Here is an 18,771-nt window from a genome sequence, read left to right on the forward strand (position 1 = left end):
TTTTCCAACTTTTCTTCCTTTTAATGTTCTACCGTCTCCTAGTTTTACGTTTATCGGGTTCCTTAAGTTTTCGTATTCAAAAAAATACGAGTCATCATTTACAATGTGATCTGAACATTCACTATCCAATATCCAATCTATTTTTCGCGTATCGCTGGTATATACTGTGATAGTATCCTTACTATTATCGGGCTGCACTCGCGTTAGGAAGGAGTCAATTCCTTGGTCGTCGAAGTCCTCGCTGTTTAAAAGATTTGCGTCTTGTCGACTTGCCCCATTGTAGCGTTGCTGCCAACCTCTGCTTCGTCCTCGTTGACCAAATCCACGCTGAACATATCCTCGTCTTCTGTGGCCAGAACCTCGTCCGCCGCGACCCCTATTCTGCTATGGCTGAAACGTACCTAGTTGCCATTGCGCTCCTCCATTGATTCCGCCTCTGCATGTATTCGTGCAATTTCTTATCACGTGGCCGTACTTTCCACAGCCATGGCACTTTATTTCTCTCTTTTCTCAACTTTGAAAGCATTTGACCATTTCCTATCACTTTTACCCTCCCTACGCATTTCCCACATTATAATTTTATTTTTTAAAAAATCACAAGTTCAACCACTTTCTTTCAATGAGTCGATTAAGTCATCAATATAAATCAATGATTCTGGTAGTGTTTTCAGCACGTAATCGAGTTTTTCACGTTCACTTACGTTTGCACCAGCACTCTTTAATTCATTTATCGTCTTCTCAAATTCCGTGAAAAATGAACCTGATTCCTCAAAATCTTTCAACCTCATCATGTCGAGTCTACGTCTTATAGAAAGTTGCAATGCTGTTGATTCCTTCATATACATCTCATCGAATTTTGTAATTATTTTGTAAACAGTGTCTTGATCACCAACAAATTCTAATTGCTCATTTGTTATACTACAATAGATGTAGTTCATCGCCCATTGATACTTTTTATCCCAATTGTCTTTCGCATCCGTGTCCATTGTCTCTCGTGTAGCCAGTTCATAACATTTTTTACACTTTAAATACATTAATGTTCTTTTCTTCCACGCTTTGTTATCACGTACATCGAATAGTTGAATTTTAGTTTTATCGTCCATTGACATCTTGATTCGTCTTTTCATCTTCACACTTTTTTCAAAAATAGTTCTCCTCACTATACGGATTCCTTTTATCTGCTCCGCCAACAACCTTTTTATCTCTTCAGAACATATTTCCAATTCTTTCAAAATGAACCTTTTTTATACATTCACTCCCGGTTACACGTGGTCCCATAACCTTAAATCTCGTCAACCACGATTTTTGCTACTATGTTGAGAATTGTGGATCCTGATGGCCGAAATACTTACGTTTATCGTGTTCCTAATGGAAACATTAAATTTACGATGGCCATTGCTATTAACGTAGACACATATTTACTTTATAAACGATTTCTAGAATATTTATCGTTGTACACTTGCGCGCGTCTCAGCACTTTTATTCATACCCGACCTTTTGAAGACTGTTAACCGATAGAACTGTTTACATTCGCCTGTTCCTCAGTCGCCGCGCACACACATATATCCACACAGTGATATCCCGTTACAAAGATCTCCACTACGCACTGGATCGAAATGTCGGCATATCTGCGACAGCAGCGGAGATACGTTGATTTGAATATTTAAGCATGACTATGCGAAACTGCAATTACATTGCATTTGACAGTAACCAAATATAAAATAGTGTTAGGAAGATGATACATTTGAACTGTACATGTGAATGTGTGTGTAGGCGTCAGAGAGTGTCCAGGCCTTAGTTGGGCCAAAGGGCAATTGGCAGCCGTTAGAAACATTTTAAAGTGTTGGTTGACTAGGTTTTGCGTGCGACTAGGTTTTCGATGTCTTCAGAGTATTAGATATATTTGTCGGGTCAACGTCAGGATTAGGGATGGAGTGTTCGATGAATCTTCGTTGAAATTAGCCATCGGTGCGGTGTAACTATAGTTGAGTTTATTGACACAAATTAGAAAGATTACAGCGTCGATATGTAATCGCAATGTTTCGACATTCGCGGCACTATGACAATGGTCTCGGCTCCGGCAACGTTTCCGCGGTCAACGGATGCTGAGCTCTACCCTACGTTAGCGTCTAAGTTGCACTACATGTTAGAGAAAGGAGCAATTACTACGTATAAGAAAGACAGGTCGATTGCTGATGAGTTCGCACTAGCGAGTGTCTCTACATCACGGCGACGCTGTCGAGGAAAACTATGATGGGTGTGTCTAAGGGCACGAGATCATCGGATTCGTGGAGAAAAGTGTTCGTTCAGAAAGTGAGGGAAATTGACGTTACCGTTAATTGGTCAATTTCCATGTTGGTGGTTAGAGAAGGGTGCTTACCGTCCTTGGGGAGAGTTGCCAGTGGGAAGCGTTCGTAGAAGGATAGATTTCTCTTATCTTCCGTAGTTGGTGCACAGGCTATTTGTCTATATGAAATACTTTGTATAATTGAAACTTAATATTCGTAGCTGGCCCTCGGCCAGCTAAACATATATTCTGAGGATCCGTCGACATCTGGCAATCATCTTACCCGAAGGACAAAGTCTGCGTGTGGCGAGCCATGGGACAGAAATCGTTGAAATTTTTACCGTCGTGCCCCGTCCCAAGTATTTCTTTTAATGAGAGCTATAAAGTTACTTCATGCCTTTCTTAGGCAATACGTTCATCCCTTGACCGCGACTACTTTCGGCGACTGGTTGTCGCCTCGAGCCCGAGCTCACTATTATAAATCTCGAATAAGTACTGCCGAATCGAATGACAACAGTTTCTTAGGTTATGGTGAAATCTGGATTACAGCACTAAGGGGTCCTCCCAACGCTCCAAAGTGGAGGCTCCGGTGTTCTCTCATCTCCGATATATTTATAACTGTTGTGTGCTAAATAAAGGAAATTATTTGTATTTCCGACTCCCTCATATATCTTTACAAATAGCACAAACGGGCTAATGTGTGCTCCAGTTGGCAGCCAATGTAGAGTCTAACACGCATCAATTCACCGTCATATCTGCATTAGAAACAGAGATACATTGATTTGAATATTTAAGCCTGAATATGCAAATGTGCAACTACACAGAATTTGGTCGGATCCAGAGTTAACATGGCACAAACTGGCTGATTTGGCAGCATATGTGGAGTATTCTGCGCATCGAATAGGCGACATAGAAACCAAGATACGTTCATTTGAATATGTAATATTTGAACATTTCGCCTGAAAATGCATAATTGCAAATACGCTGAGTTTGTCTGCGCCCACACGTTACATAACTCAAACCAGATAATATGCAATGTGTTTGGCAGCAAAAGTGGCGTATATCGCGCATCGAATCGTCGGCATATCTGCAATGCAAACGGCGATACGGTGATTTGAATAATTAATCATGAATATGTAAAGCAGCAATTTCGCTTGGTTTGACAGAGACCGGAGTTGACATGGTACAAACCAGCAGATGTGCTGTGCACATGACATCGGATGTGTAATGTAACGGGCATGGCTTTGTCGCCATATGTGCAATAGAAACGGAGATACATTCATTTGAATATGTTAACCTTAATTTGTAAAACTGCAATTACGCTTGATATGTCGAGGACCAGAGATGATATAATAGCACGAGCCAGCTGAAGTGCGCTGTATTTGGCAGCCAATGAGGAGTATATCTCGCATCTAATTTACGGCAAATCTCCAATCGCAGCGGTGATACGTTTTATTTAATATTCAATAATGGGCCTGTTACGATACCGATAGTATTATCGTGACTGAAACACATTGCCGTTTCAGTAAATCCATTTTATTTCAAGCTTCACTCTACAGTTCTGAATCCGGACCAGACCGTTTCAAGTTCTCGCAAGAGCAAGCAGTCAAATTAAGGTACTTACACGAGTTAGAGTCAAATACATTTTATTGGTCCAACATCGATGGGGCGATCTCGCATCGAAATTTTCGGAGGACCGCGTAACCTTCCAACGACGACCGGCGTACGAGCAGCGGATAAGCTTATTTCGTGCCTTAGGCTGCCCTCACCACGTCCTCTACTTCTTGATTCTTGATTGGTAGCTTTAGCGGCTGCAGGTCCGAGAAATTGCATCTTGACCCGCTTTCTCGTATGTCTCATGTGACGTCTCGCTTTCCGCCATGGACACTTGTCGGATCTACATACGTTGAACGATTTGCGCGATACAAGCGCGGCGCTCTGCAGGGACGAGGGATCCAATTTTCGAAGTATCAAGTGCAAAACCTCCAGTGGTAGTTCGGAAATGACATCTACCTTACTTGGCACGAACAAACCAACGTCGCGTAGCAGAGATCTAAAGAAACTCCATGTTGCTTCTATTGTGGCGCAGGCACGACTGACGTTCTGGCTGAGAATGAATTCTTATATATGTGCCGTTCGTCACGGTGCACTGCGAGTTCCGGCTCCGGTGAGAGTCCTGGACAGTTAGAATCGATCGCATGTGCATGTATCTTCATATAGATCGTGTTCACATTATGATTAGTGTTAGATGCGTGAAACGAATCTTCATTTGGATTAGACGTTGTTGTTATGCAATAGAGCAGATATTCACTAGTGCGAATTTGATTTGAGGTGTATGGTAGCGATTTAGGTTTAAAAGCACAAGAGTATATTTAACTATGTAGTTTATTAAAATATACCCTACGTGTACACTAGTCGTATAATACACTTGTTGTCTTGATTCGTGATTACGAATAGATGGGCGCAAAGAAGTATCGACTTAGCTGCTACTGCTCGTGTCACTCGATAAAAAAGAATGCCTCACTACCCTGCTCGCTATATTCATATGCGTTGGAGTTGACAAAAGGCGTTGGGATTTGAATTTTGAAGATATTCTTGAAAAATCGCAACTGACGCTGAACTCTCGACCTTGTTTATAAATGTTGAATTTTCGGGTAGTTGACTCGAGGGCATATGATCACGACAAAATCTACGGATTTTGATTAACCTTCGGTAACCGCCTAAGGTTGTCGGATCTATAATAAACTCATCTTTCAGTAAACACGATTTTTTGTGTAGCGGGTTCACTAGACCGAAACCGTTATGAATTTTACCTACGAGTGCCGCTACAGTACCCGCCTGCCAGTGTTAACGTTACTTCTTTTTATGTTTGTTTACGTATGTTAGCGCGGTGCCCTTGCTAACCGCCTAATTCAAACCCGTTTGAAAGCGGTGAGGAGAACGAACTCTCCTGCCCGAACGCGTGGTATAATTGGTTCTTGCGTCTCCGTCGCTTTGTTGCGCTTGCTCGCTGCTTTGCGGTCGGAAGATTTTCCCAGGTAAAAATACGTCGTCGGTTTCTGCGCTCCTTTGAAGATGCTCTATATCTTCCGACACGATGAAGGCGGGTTTTAGACGATCTACGGAGACTTTCACCATTTTGTCCTTCATCCGTATTGTAATGGTTTTCATCCCACGCTGTGTAACCTGATAAGGGCCATCGTATGGTGGTTGCAGTGGACCTCCGATTGCATCGTGACGTACGAAAACGCACGGCGATGTTTCTAAATCGCGGAACATGAACGTTTTCTTTTCGCCGTGTCGTGAAGTCGGCAGAGGTCTAATATCGCTCATTCGCTCTCGCAGAGAGTTTGCGAATTCCGCGTTGGCCGGTTGTTTTGCTGGTACAAAGAATTTTGCTGGCAATCGTATGTCCGTACCATAAATCATTTCGGCTGCTGTTGCGCTCAGGTCCTCCTTGATAGCGGTTCTAATGCCTAAAAGAACTATGGGAAGGCTTTCAACCCAGTTGCTTGAATTGTGGCATTTGATTGCGGCCTTAAGCTGCCTGTGAAAGCGCTCTACCATCCCGTTGGACGCGAGGTGGTAGGCTGTGGTACGCAAATGCTTAATGCCGAGCATCCGGCATAGTTCGGTGAAAAGACTGGATTCGAATTGGCGTCCTTGATCGGTTGTTATTTTTGCTGGTACGCCAAAACGCGCTATTCATGTGGAAAGAAGAGCCGAGGCAGCGGTCGTCGCTTCCATATCTGGTATTGGAATCGCTTCGGGCCAACGTGAAGAACGGTCGATACATGTTAGACAATATCGGTAGCCTTGTGAATATTGCATGACGATGATGTCTAAATGTATATGCTCGAATCGTCCTGCGAGCTCTCCGAATGTTCTGGTCGGCGTTGATACGTGTCTCGTTATTTTACATTATTGACACGGGATGTATTGCCGTGTCCATGTTTGGCAATTTTTGTTTACCGCCGGCCAAACTATACGCGATTTTACGAATTTTTGGGTCGCGCGTATCCCTAGATGGGAAAGTCCGTGGAGCGAATTGAATACGTCGCGCCGCAAGGGTTTCGGTACGTACGGTCGTACGATGTCTCCTGATACGTCGCAGTATATTTCCGCGTCGTAATCCGGAAAACGAATTTTCTTAACCTGCAACGCGGATATATCGGAGTTGATGATGTCGCAGAGCTCCTTGCCTTTTTCTTGCGCGGCGGCGAGAGTTTTGTGATCCACGGATTTTCCTATGGCTTCGATGCGAGATAGGGCGTCGGCTGCATTGTTATTCAGCCTTTTTATATGCCTTATATCGATCGTGAACTGCCCGATCTAATCTAGTTGACGGAATTGTCTCGGCGAACACTTGTCGGGTTTTTGACTGAACGCATAGGTGTGGGGTTTGTGATCTGTCGTGATTTTGTCGTGATCATATGTTCTCGAGTCAACTACCCGAAATGTCAACATTTGTAATCAAGGTCGAGAGTTCAGCGTCCGTTGCGATTTTTCGAGAACACCTTCAAAATTCAAATCCCAACGCCTTTTGTCAACTCCAACGCATATGAATATAGCGAGCGGGGTAGTGAGGCATTCTTTTTTATGGAGTGACACGAGCAGTAGCAGCTAAGTCGATACTTCTTTGCGCCCATCTATTCGTAATCACGAATCAAGACAACAAGTGTATTATACGACTAGTGTACACGTAGGGTATATTTTAATAAACTACATAGTTAAATATACTCTTGTGCTTTTAAACCTAAATCGCTACCATACACCTCAAATCAAATTCGCACTAGTGAATATCTGCTCTATTGCATAACAGCAACGTCTAATCCATATGAAGACTCGTTTCACGCATCTAACACTAATCATAATGTGAACCCGATCCATATGAAGATACATGCACATGCGATCGATTCTGACTGTCCAGGACTCTCACCGGAGCCGGAACTCGCAGTGCACCGTGACGAACGGCACATATATAAGAATTCATTCTCAGCCAGACCGTCAGTCGTGCACGCGCCACAATAGAAGCAACATGGAGTTTCTTTAGATCTCTGCTACGCGTCGTTGGTTTGTTCGTGCCAAGTAAGGTAGATATCATTTCCGAACTACCACTGGAGGTTTTGCACTTGATACTTCGAAAATTGGATCCCTCGTCCCTGCAGAGCGCCGCGCTTGTATCGCGCAAATCGTTCAACGTATGTAGATCCGACAAGTGTCCACGGCGGAAAGCGAGATGTCACATGAGACATACGAGAAAGCGGGTCAAGATGCAATTTCTCGGACCTGCAGCCGCTAAAGCTACCAATCAAGAATCAAGAAGTAGAGGACGTGGTGAGGGCAGCCTAAGGCACGAAATAAGTTTATCCGCTGCTCGTACGGCGGTCGTCGTTGGAAGGTTACGCGGTCCTCCGAAAATTTCGATGCGAGATCGCCCCATCGATGTTGGACCAATAAAATGTATTAGACTCTAACTCGTGTAAGTACCTTAATTTGACTGCTTGCTCTTGCGAGAACTTGAAACGGTCTTGTCCGGATTCAGAACTGTAGAGTGAAGCTTGAAATAAAATGGATTTACTGAGACGGCAATGTGTTTCAGTCACGATAATACTATCTGTATCGTAATAGGCCCATTATTGAATATTAACTACAATGTATCACCGCTGCAATTGCAGATTTGTCGTCAATTAGGTGCGAGATATACTCCTCATTGGCTGCCAAATACTGCGGACTTCAGCTGGCTCGAGCTACTATATCATCTCTGCTCCTCAACATATCAAGCGTAATTGCAGTTTTACAAATTAAGGTTAACATATTCAAATGAATGTATCTCCGTTTCTATTGCACATATGGCTACAATTCGATGTCCGTACATTTCACATCTGATGTCACATGCAGCACACATCAGCAGGTTTGTACTATGTCAACTCCGGGCTCTGTCAAATCCAGCGAAATTGCTGTTTTGCATATTCATGCTTAACTATTCAAATCACCGTATAGCCGTTTGCATTGCAAATATGCCGACAGCACGAAGCGCATTATACTCCATATTCGCTGCCGAATACAGTGCATATTATCTGGTTTGAGTTATGTAACGTGTGGACGCAGCCAACCTCAGCGCATTTGCAGTTTTGCATATTCAGGCTTAAATATTCAAGTCAACATATTGTAGTATCGTGAGGAAAAAGCTTCATTAGAAATCGATCAAAACAATGTCGAATGTCCTTCGGTTGATACTTTACATCGGGGAGAAAGCCTATGTGACTAAAGTCACCTTGTACTTGCTGAGCGTTAACAGAATGGGGTTAGAGAGTTGGAAAAACTAACGCTAATGGTAGGGGACGATTTAACTTTAAAGATTAGCTGATCGAGAAGCGTTGAGCGGTTGTTCGAGAAATAAGAGTGTGTCGAGAGGTCAGAGTTAATCGAGGAGTCGAAGAGTAGAGTTGTTAGCGTTGTCGAGTTGTGAGAGGTGTCAGCGTTGCTGAGAGTAGAGTTGTTAGCGCTTTCCATTTTCAGGATTAAATATTCAAATCAAGCTATTTCCGATTCCGTTGCAGATATGTCCACAATTCGAGTTAGCGTCGTACTGCCAAATGTATTACTCATCAGCCGGTTTGCGCTATGTCGATTCTGACCATTGTTAAATCCACCGCAATTGCAATTTTGGATACTCATGCACGAATAATCAAATCAACGTATCTCCGTTATTGTGGCAAATATGTCGAGAATTCGATGTGACTTGTACCCCACATTTCTTGCCAAATGCAGCGCACACCAGCCTGTTTCCGTTATGTCCTCTCTGGTTTCAGTCAAAGCCGGCATGATTGTAGTTTCGCATATTCATGCCTAAATGTTCAAATAAACCTATACGGCGCATATCTGCCAGTTTGCGCAATGTCAATTCTGGACCGTGTCAAATCCAGCGTATTTGCAGTTTTGCATATTCAGTCTAAAATATTGAAATCCACGTATCTCCGCCTCAAGAGCTCAAATGACGACCATTCGATGCTCATAATACTGCAAATATGCTGCCACATCAGCCGGTTTGTGCCACGTCAACTCTGGAACCGATCAAATTCTGTGTAATTGCAAATTTGCATATTCAGGCTTAAATATTCAAATGATGGTATCTTCGTTCCTATTACAGATATGTCGACAAGACTATGCAAGTTGTATTCCACATTTACTACCAAATACAGCGCGCATCATCCGGGATGCGACTTTTCAACTGTGAGCGCTGTAAAAGACAATGTAATTGCGGATTTGCATGTTAAGGCTGAATTACTCGTTAGAACATAGCCGCACTGGTATTGGATATATGTCGAAAATGCTATGCGCGGTAGCTCCACATTTGCTGCCAAATAGAGCGCACATCAGTGGGCTGGCGCTAAGTTAGCTCTGGACCGTGCGAAATCCAGCGAAATTGCAGTTTTGCATATTCAGGCTTAAATATTCAAATCTACGTATCTCTGTTTCTAATGCAGATATGACGATGAATTTCTGTGTGATATACTCCACATTGGCTCCCAAATTTAGCATACATCGGAGGGTTTGTGCTATGTCATCTGTGTATCCTGTGAAATCCAATGTAATTGCAGTTTTGCTTACATAGGCTGAATCCTCCATTAGAAAACATTGCGCTGTTATTAGCTGTATACATATTATGTATGTCGGAAATACGATACACGCTACACTCCACATTTGCTACCAGATACAGTGAACACAATCCGGTTTGAGCTGTGTCAACTCTGGACCTTGTACATGCAGCGTAATTGCTGTTTTTCATATTCGGTCTCAGATATTTGAATCAACTTTTCTCCTCTTTTATAGCACACATGCTGAGAACTCGATGCATCTTATACTCCACAGTTGCTGCCAAATACAGCCCACATCAGCTGCTTTGAGCTATGTCATCTCTGGTCTCCGATAAATCCAATGTAGTTTCAGCTTTGCATATTCAGGCTGAAATATTCTAATCAACGTATCTCCGCTTCCGTTGCAGATATGCCGACAACGTAAAGCGTGTTATACGCCAAAATTGTTGCCAAGTACTGCACACATCAGCCGCTTTGGGCTATGTCGATTCTGGACCCTGTGAAGTGCAGCGTAATTGTAGTTTTGCATACTCAGGAATAAACGTTCAGATCAATGTGTCTCCGCCTCCATAGCATATGTGCCGACATCCACTCCATATTTGCTGCCAAATACAGCGCACATTAGTGGGCTGGCGCTATGTCAGCTCTGGCCCGTGTCAAACCCGCGTAATTGCAGTTTTGCAAATTCGTGCATAAATATTCAAATCAACGTATCTACGATTCTGTTACAGATATGCCGACAATTCGACTCAGGTTATACTTCACATTTGCTGCCAATACAGTGCACATCATTCGATTTAAACTATGTCATCTCCGATCACCGACAAATCTAGCGTAATGGCAGTTGTTCATATAAATTATTATATATTCAAATCCACGCATCTCCGTTACTGTTGGAAATGCGTCGACAATACGATTTGCCTTGTATTCCACATTTCTTGCGAATTAAACCAATATCATCTAATCAGCGCTATGTCCACTCTGGTCCTGTCAAACCCAACGCAATTGCAGTTTTGCATTACCAAACCTAAATAATCAAATCAACTAATCTCCGTTTCGATTGCAGATATGTGGAAAATTCGATGCGCTATATACTCCGTAGTTGCTACTAAATACAGCTCACATCATGTGGTTTGCGCTATGTCAAATCCGGACCCCGTGAAATCAAGCGTAAATGCAGTAATGCATGATCAGGGTTCAATATTCAGATCGACGTGACTCAGTTTCTGTTGCAGATATGTCGACAAAACGGTGCGCGTTATATTCCACATCGACTGCCATACACTGGGCGCTTCATGTGGTTTAAGCCATGTTAAATACGCAACGAGTCAAATCCAGCGAATTTGTAGTTTTGCACATTCAAGCCTAATATTCAAGTGAATGTATCTCCGTTTTCATAGTAAGTATGTTCACAATAGGATGCATGTTATACTCCACATTTGCTGCCAAATACAGCACACATCAGACAGTTTGCACATTGTCAAGACTGGACTCGGTGAAATCCAGCGTGACTGCAGTTTTGGATATTAATGCTTACATATTCGAATCGAGGTATCTCCGGTTGTTTTGCAGAAACGTTGGCCATACGATGCGCCTTATATTCCACATCTGATGCCAAATCAGCCGGTTTGTGCTATGCCAACTCTGGACCCTGTAAATTCTAGCATAATTTCAGTTTTTGCTATTAATGCTTAAATATTGCTTTCAAAGTCTCTCCGCTTGTTTTGCACATATGTCGACAACTCGATACGCCTTATACTCTACATTTGCTACAATTTACATTACTCATCAGCTTGTTTGAGCTATGTCAACTCTGGTCTCTGCCAAAACCTGCCAAAATGCAATTTTGCATGTTCAGGAATAAATATTCAGATCAACGTGACTACATTTCGATTGCAGGTATGTAGACAATTCGATGCGCGTTATATTCCACTTTGACTGCCATACGCAGAGCGCTTCATCTGGTTTAAGCCGTGTTAAATCCGGAACGAGTCAAATCCAGCGTATTTGTAGTTTTGCATATTCAAGCCTAGTTATTCAAGTGAAAGTATCTCCGTATCCATTGTGGGTATGTCGACAATAGGATGCTCGTAATACTACACATTTGCTGCCAAATACAGCATACTCCACCCGGTTTGCTCTATGTCAACTCTGGGCCATGTCAAATACGGCGACATTGCAGGTTTCCATATTCAAAATCAAATGGTCAAATCCCCGTACTTCCTTTGCTGTTGCAGACATGCCGAGTATTCGATGTGTCCGGTACTCTAGATTTCTTGCCCAATTCAGCGCACACTAGACAATTAGCTCTATGTCCGCACTGATCCCTGTCAAATCGAGCGTATCAGGTCTATAAATATGAAACCGGAATTTGCCTATAGATGGTCCTAGCTCATAGTGTAGTTATCACTATACTATGTCATTGATGCCAAAAGTCGTTGTTGAAATCTCACGAACATTTTCGACTGAGAACAGTACAATGATTCTGGCAATGATTCTTTGGAAGAAATTGCACACTTCATCCTATAGGCATACCGTACGATACAAGGGCTGGTCGTCCCTTCTTCCGAAGCAATACCAGCCTCGCCGTGCGCCATATCCGAGGGTTGGCACCCTCCTTCGAACACGATGTAAATAGGTGTCGCAGTCTAGGTGCCATGACCCGCATCATCTCCCCTCAGGGCCAGGCCCTACTTCGCGGGAGGCTATCATCCTCGCCTCGTCCATCACCTCCCCGTGTGCATATACGCCGACGCAGCGTCATACTAGCTTTTGCGATGGCGTGAACGATATTGAAATATGTAACCAAACCTAGTAGCACTGTAAATTACTTTCCTACAGTACTTCGGCTTATTATATTTTTTAGATAGTTCATAAGTACTTATTCATGAGCACAAACTATAAAAATTTGTTGCGGCATATGAGCCAGAGGGCAATTCAAATCCTATTGTTATGTTGCCTCGGAGTATCAGGATCGTAAGGATACAAGTAAATACACTCGGAGCATAAAAATGTTGCCGCTACTTCGAACAAAGACGATTTTGAATCTTCCGACTTCCGCCCTGACCAGTATAAATAAACCGAGGCAACCCAAAGAGTAAAGTATCTTCGAATACCTACGAGTATCAACGAGCGATCTGCTGAATGTCGTGACGAGTATTTATGGAATATTTTTACACATTGTATCTACGACTCAGTGCCCATAGGCTGTACCTTACTTTATTATTTTAAGTTAATTCGACGACTACGACGACAAACGATAACCTCAAATAAGTCTGACGGTCAAACTTCCCATATACCCTGTCCTCTACATATTTCATTATAAAAGACCTGAGTCAAATATTGATATTGGCAAGTAATGGTTTGTAGACTAAGGTACTGCAACTTATTCTATTATGGGAGCAGCTGCCACAAGCAGTTATCTAATCATACTAAATAAAGACAAATTGTGTCGACTAAATATTTGTTATACAAATAGTATTGTCTTTTGGTAACGGGTGCTTTCCTCGGATACAATTCCACACAGTAGCCGGGCCCCCTAGGACTATAGGGGTTGAGATTACACCCAACCATCGCACAAGGCACCCAATACCTTGCTCCCTGGATCAGCTTAGCCTGCAGGAGCTGTCGCTCGTATCAGGTCGAACGGGGCACATTCTAAGCCCTCCCGTCTCACCAGTACGGTTTCGGAGCAGGTGGGACGCTGCTCACCCGCCGAAGGCCATTCGGTGGAGTCTCCACTTTAAATCGGCCCTCTTGCCAGCATCTTGGCCTCCGGGCTGTAACTCGACCGACCGTGGTACCAACCTAGTCGTTGGTGGGACTATCGTATGGATGTGCGGCCACGTGACTGTCGGCCAGCGACCTGCTAACCGAGCTCGGCAGTTCCAGATGGGACTCACGTAAGCGGGGGCCTCAAGGTACTTTTGTACCCGGGAACTTATCCCGGCGGTCCCATCCACGGCATCATTATCGTGCGTTACTGCCCAAGGCCACGTAGAGAGAATGTAATAGTAATTAAACGTCTTACACCCCCGACGACCTTCCCTGCGGAGTACATAGGGACTCACGTAAGCGGGACGCTTGTCCCGACGGTCCCCCTGGCTTCGGGAAAGTGGGTTTGCCAACCCTCATAGGCTCACATAAGCGAGCCCTCCCTGCGGGAAATATTTGATATACAATTATAAAATATGCTATGTAATCGTATCGTACAGTTTAACGTCATCATTCTTTCCTATAATCATTCAGTTATTATATGAAATGCCGCATATAATTTGAAAAAGTATATTTCATCTCAAATAGTATTGCAATTAAACCACTCAGAAGACCATCTTATTAATTATATTTTCCGGTATTACCTCTGTAGTTGTCGTGTGTGAAGAGGACGAAGGTCATGTGGACTAATAACGGAGTCTTTGTTGTTGTAACCGTCAGATGTATTTGAGTTAAGGCTACCTATACTAGTCGTTGGGGGGGGGGGGGTTGAAAGAATTCGTATTTGCCTACCTGACGACAATTGTTGGTTGCGGTGACATTGTTTTTACATTAATTGTAGTTCAGCGGTCTAGGTACTTCGAGGCGACAACGACGTAATTTGCTTTGTCCTATGACTCATGTACCGCTACACTTCTATTTCTATAGAAATATAATGCTAAATACTAAAATATATCACAAGTATTTCATATTTGAAATAACAGTCAAATTAACGGAATTAATCTGTTTGACATCTATGCGGTTCAAGTCTTGTACGAATATATGTACAGCCTGTAGTTTTAATATTCTATGCGCGTATTGTATGCCGGACACTTATCTTTAATAAATTTTGCAAATCTGTTTATAGTAAGTGATGAATCATTAGGCCAATGACAAATAAGGCGACCATTAAAAGATTAAACGAAACTTGCTTCTGCTGAACTTGGTCTATGAAGGTCGAATAGCTTCTCGTTTGTTTTTCAATTAAAGACATACTTTATGGAATGTGTTTTACTGACATACCGATTCCAAGGATTTCCGGTGCTTCTTAAAAATATTACACTCTGTTGTATAAAATATAATTTGTCCTTATTATAACCATTAACATCTAATGTCTTTTCTGGAAGTTCGTATACTAAGGCATCGGATTTATTTTTCATTTTACGCTGTGTTACTCGCAACTTTTCACAGATATATGTACCAACTGGAAGTAGTTCTTTGGCACGTATTCGAGTATAGTTATTTCCTGCTGGTTTCCACAAAGCTTCACAGAACAACGTCGCTTCCTCGTTCCTTTAAACAACAGTCATACATTAGTATCACATGAACGTACTCCTTGAAAAAACATTTCATTACTGGAAATCTAAAAGTTTATTATTGATCTCAATAAGATTCACTTGCTTACCTGCTCCTCAAATATTTTTTGCTAATGTCCACTCCTCCTAAGTAGAATGCATCTATAATATGCAATGCAAGTACTTTTTGCTGATATATAAACTCCTTAGTCATTTCATATACAACCTCTGCGTTCACAAGTGTATTTGGTGGTAATTCTATGCCAATGTCATCGACACTAACCCAAGAATTCTTTGTATATTTATATACGTTGCTCCTTCCCACGCCCATATAAAGTGTAGCGTGCTTCTTATCATCATCAGACCTTGGCTTTGTACCACATGGCATACAAAACCAGTCATATAGTGATAAAAATGCATTTTCAATGTTAAATTCCATCAATTGTGCTGGATTAATAGAAAGAAATGAAGTATCTTTCAAAAGAGTATTCCATTTGTCTTTGGTTTCATGTGTCTTGGGATTGTCCTAGTTTCATCTGGAAGTTTCCAATACTCTAGATATTCTTTGCGCATATCAGCTTGTTTCGTCTCAACAAGAGTATTATCCGCATAAACTGCTGCAATTTTACACAGGTCGATTATTTGTTTTCCGGCCAAATCTTTGTTAGAAGCACGTAGATATTGAACAAATTGTTTCTCTCTTTTTAATTCATTATATGATAATAGTTGTAAAACGTCGTCATTTACACCACCATTTAAAAGCAGACGATTAACATGCTTCAGATATTCAACAACAACTTGTACCCCAGATCGTTTCTTCTTACATATTAAGTAACGTTCTGAATTTCCTGGTCTAGAAGAGTTTGGTGTAAAAATACAAACTTCTTCAAAGCAGCGATACATTAAATAAACTAAACCAGCACTAAAGGGTGTAAAAAGATTGAATAATTTTGTCACAAAATCGCCACCCTCTTTTTCAACCATCAATGCTATTAAACATCGACAAAGATACAGTTGTTTTGAAAGAATTTCTTGTACGTTTTCTTGTCGTTCTACTGAGAATCCTCAATCAGACATCACAAAATGTACTCCTTTGCCATGGGTATGCTGCATTATAAGATTTGTAAATGCCTCTTCATTATCTGGGTCAAAGACATCACCACTTTCCTTTGGTCCGTAGTATTGATGAAATGTTTCACAAGGACCCGCATAAAAGTCTTCTAATTTGAAATCATGTTCATTTTCTAATGTAAGAGCAAATCCTTTAGCACGTCATTTCTTTCGCCATAGAACATGTTTACTAAAACCTCCTGCTCCAGCACATACATCTGCAAAGTATAGCAGCCCATTCTCCCTCAAACCTTTTGGGTTAGTAAACATAAAGTTACATGCTCTATGTGTATTCGCCATTTTAACAGTAGCACGATTTGAAAAAAGTGTTAAAAAAAGTTTTCGCATTGATAACAGTTTTCACTATATCTTCACAACAGAAATCAATTTCATCATCTGTGGTCAACTTTTCATATCACCATTTCATATCTTTTACACACTTTATAACTTCCTCTGCAGGATTCCATTTAAGACCTGAATCTTCATGTCCAGGAACATGATGTCCAAAGCCTCTGCGACCATGCTGTCTAGGTGCTTGAACTGGCTCTAAACGACCTTGATCATTATTTCCGAAGTCGTAACCTCCTTATATCCCATCATTCGCACCATCCTTTTGTCGTTATCGAGGAGATTGTTTGACTCTTGTGTTATTACTTGTATTCTTCTATTGTCAACTACCTTTTCATCAATATCCTCCTCGTCAGATTCACTTGAACATCTGCGAATTTTTTGTCGTTTACTATGATTATAAGTATCTCTTTCACAGTTCTTCCTTTTTGTCCTAGTTTCCAATTCTTCTTGCATGGTATGTTGATGCATCAGTCGCATAACAATTCTGCTAGGAACATGATACATTTACACTGTACATGTGAATGTGTGTATAAGCGTCAAAGGACGTCCAGGCCTTAGTTGGGACAAAAGACAAGAGTCAGTCGTTAGAAGTATCTGGAAGAGTCTGTTGACAACAAGCGTGCGTGCGAGTAGGGTTTAGAGGTCTTTAGAGTGTAAGATATATGTATAACTGTTGTGTGCTAAATAAAGGGAATTATTTGTATTTCCGAATCCATTCTATATCTTTACATGGTAGCAGAGCGTGGTTCAGAGTTTTGCCAGTTATTTTAGTGCATGGTTTTCAATATTGCGAGTTAGGTCAAGTGACTCTTCAGTAAGGAAAGAAACGTTCAAAAGTTACAAAGAGGAAAAATACACTTCGAGCACGTAGGAACGCTTGAGTAAGAGATAAGGAATCATTTAAAATGGAGAGATTGGAAATCATGATACCTATTTTCGATGGATATTTACGGTATGTGGAAGCAAAGAATAACGATGTTTCTCAAGTATAGAGAATGCGAGGTTGTCACAACTAGGGTAAAGACAGAAACAGACAGTGAAGACTGGGACAAAAAGGATCCGAAGGCAATAAATATAATTTATAGTGCCATCACAAACAGACCATTGGAATATATTAGAGAAGAAAAAACGGCGTATGAGATAGTAAAAAAGTTTGATGAAATGTACTTGAAAGTGTCGACGGCACTACAGGTCGTATGCAGAAGGAGATTGGAAAAGATAAAACTTGAGAACTACAGTGATTCAGCATCGTTCTTTAGCGATTTCGAAAAATTAATAAACGAATTAAAATGTGCGGGTGCACAAGTGAGTGAGAGGGAAAAACTAACTTACATGCTGAATACGTTACCCGAAAAATACAGCTACATAGCGGATATAGTAGATGCACTGAAAGCCGAAAATCAAACGGTAGCGTATTTAAAAAATAAAATTGAAATAGCGGAGAGGAAAAATAAGTCCAATCGAGGAGAAATGCAAACCAGCGCCTTTTCTGCAAAAAAGGAAGGATGCTTCAGATGTGGAAGAGTAGGACATTTTGCGAGAGAGTGTCAAAATGGCGTCGAAGCGGGAAACAGTATCAGTTTTTGGCTTGGGTCAACACGTGGTCGCAGCAGAGGAGGAGGAAACAAAGGAAATACGAGCAGGGGACATGGAAATTTCCATCGTCAGTCAACAACCGGCACGAGCGAGTGTCACGACCGACATACTTCAAATCCGATGGACCGATGATGGAGATAGAGATGTGGCGGCCTTGGCGACAATGTATATCGCCGAAGTGCCTAATGAGTCATCTGTATCCTAACGGTCCTTCCACCGAATGTCCTAGAAGTGTGACAACGGTCACGTACGCCTACAGGGTAGTGGGGATATTGAGGGATGACAAACAAAGAAGAAACAGATGTTACCGAAAGTCAAATTGTAAGAGCTTCAGTCTTGGAAAGTCACGGCTGGAGCTCAGAACAAAATCGCAGTCAGTGTAAATTCAGAATACAAGAAATAAATTCTCTTGTTTTTTTTGTTACCTTAATTTTTTTCTTTTCGTTCGAGCCTCCTGCTTTTTATTTTACGTGACACGAGCATGGTAACTCAAGATCAAGCACATGGATAGCAACGGCGCACGCAGCACACAGCGGCGAGGCGAACGAGATAAGTAATT

Source organism: Bombus terrestris, unplaced genomic scaffold, assembly GCF_910591885.1.
Source record: "Bombus terrestris unplaced genomic scaffold, iyBomTerr1.2, whole genome shotgun sequence".
Classification (NCBI taxonomy): domain Eukaryota; kingdom Metazoa; phylum Arthropoda; class Insecta; order Hymenoptera; family Apidae; genus Bombus; species Bombus terrestris.